We start from the raw sequence: 2,302 nt of genomic DNA on the forward strand, positions 1-2,302 counted from the left end.
CACCTACAAACTGTTTCCTAAATCCAGTTACTTTCTAGCTCTTACAGTTATCATCCAGTTATCATCATGATACAATCCAGTTTATCTATTTTTTCTTTACTTTCTTTGTGCTTTTAAAAATTGTCTTTAAATAGTTATACAAAAGGGTTTTAATTTGACATGCCAATTTATGAGTACAGTGAATCTTGGTTGGTGTCACCCCTTCCATTATTCTCCCACAAGCCAGAATATTTTGCTTGGATGGTCCCAAGAATTTCTACAATGGTCTTCCTTCCTCAAACTTTGCCTCCCTTGTACTCTGTTCTTTTTACAACCAGAAAAGTATCTGTTCTAAACTATTTTAACTCTATGAGTATTCTGAGTATCTCTCTGTGTTATTTTGTTGGATGGTTCTAGAAAAATCTTTTTAATGTAATAATATTAAAAAAATACACAGTAATTTATGTGATGGGTTTTACTTAATTATCTTTAAATAGTTGTGCAAAGGCGTTAAATTTACCAGGTCAATTTATGTGATGTACAATCTTGCTTAGTGTTACTCCTTCCATCATTTTAGATCATTTTACTTTTTGAACTAACCATCCATTTTTTTTCTGTTCAGGAAATATTACTTCTTTTCTTTGTATAAGGAAATGATTTCTGAATTTCTATTTCCTAAATGTATTGTGAATTTTATGTACAATTTTCTACTTGCTCATAGTTTTTAAAATATTGGCATTTTTTAAGTCAATAACTATTCTTGGAAATTTGCATTAGATTCTTAGATATGTGCCTATTTTCTATAGCTATATTTCTTGAAAATTCTTTGTTGTTTTCCAAATAAGGTCCATGTCTTTCAGCAAAGACTTTTCCTAGAGCATAGTCACTCTTGGTAATTACTTTGGAAGGAAGCAAGCAAAGGATAAAGAAAGGTTGGAAGGAAAGGAGGAAAAAAGGGAGGGAGGGAAGGAAGAAAGGAGAAAGGTAGGTCTAAATTTGATGAATGAAAGAGAAAAGTGAATAAGAAGGTAAGTGAGGAGAAATGTGTAATACACAAAAATTCCCCAGCACTGAGACTGATATGAATAGTAAATACACTACTAGTAGTAATATTAATTTTCCCAGCAGTATTGTCAACAATTTCAGATGTGTTCACGATAGACATCCATTGAAGACTTTGTGTTCTAGGCTCAGAACAAAATACTTTACAAGCACCATCATATTTATATCCTTGATATAATTGAATACATATGTCACAAAATGTTAAGTAACACGTGCCCCAGATCACTCAGCTACTAGGTGTCATTACTGAAACTTGAACTTGAGTCTTCTAATCAGATACTTCGATGGTATCCAACAACCTTTTAAAATATTTCTCATCATTAAATAATGAACTAAAAAGGTAAAAATATCTTTCAAGGTTGAGTTAAGAAACTGGAAATATTTGTGGTTATGGTTCTTATTTCCTCCATTGAAAAATAGATTGTGCTTCACAGTTTTAAATCAGAACAATTCCATTAGCATTCAGCTTTTGTTGTCAGGTTTGGCTCTATGCCATAAAATGACCTTTAAAATAAAATCTGGCCAAGTTGTAGCCTAGCAGCTGTAGTTGGGCACAATTGATCTATTAAAAAGAAGTTGCCAGACTTTGAGTGGTCTAAGGACCATAAAGTATAATGCTGACCACACAAATTCAATTTTTTATGCCAATACAGCACTAGTTTTTCATATTCAGAGGTGTTCACAAAACAGGCTATCAAATTTCTTACACTTGTTTTGGAAGCAGGCAACAGGGCCATCCTGCATTTAAACCACAGCTTGAAAAAGATGCTTCTGGCACATTCCCTCATTTTCTTCCCATTCAAATTTACAAGACCTAAGGCAGAGAATACACAGTCTTGACTGACTGAAGCTGACTCAGTGACCACAGGAACAGGCATTTCGGACGTTGGTAGTAAGTGACAGAAACCCTAAGGATGTGAGGCACACATACATTTGCTGATTCTTTCAAATGTAAATTTGAGGGGCTCTTGCTTCCAGTTATGGGGTCCTAATAATGCTACTAAGAAGTAGCCAGTTCAGCTCCCACCTTCATTTCCTGTGTGTTCCTTTATGAAGTCAGTAGTCCCATCAGGCAAAGAGGATGTATTTTGTATTTAGCTTGGTACCCATTATAACAATGAAGGTGCCACAGTTCCTGGCACTTCAGATGCTTCCTGAAGCTGCTACCAGTGGCTCCCTGGGCTACTGTTGCCTAAAAATGGCTCTTCTAGTGTTAGGTACCCATCCCTGAATATTATCAAGATTCAATGGAACTGAGTGT

Source organism: Perognathus longimembris, chromosome 4 (assembly GCF_023159225.1).
Source record: "Perognathus longimembris pacificus isolate PPM17 chromosome 4, ASM2315922v1, whole genome shotgun sequence".
In the NCBI taxonomy this organism is placed as follows: domain Eukaryota; kingdom Metazoa; phylum Chordata; class Mammalia; order Rodentia; family Heteromyidae; genus Perognathus; species Perognathus longimembris.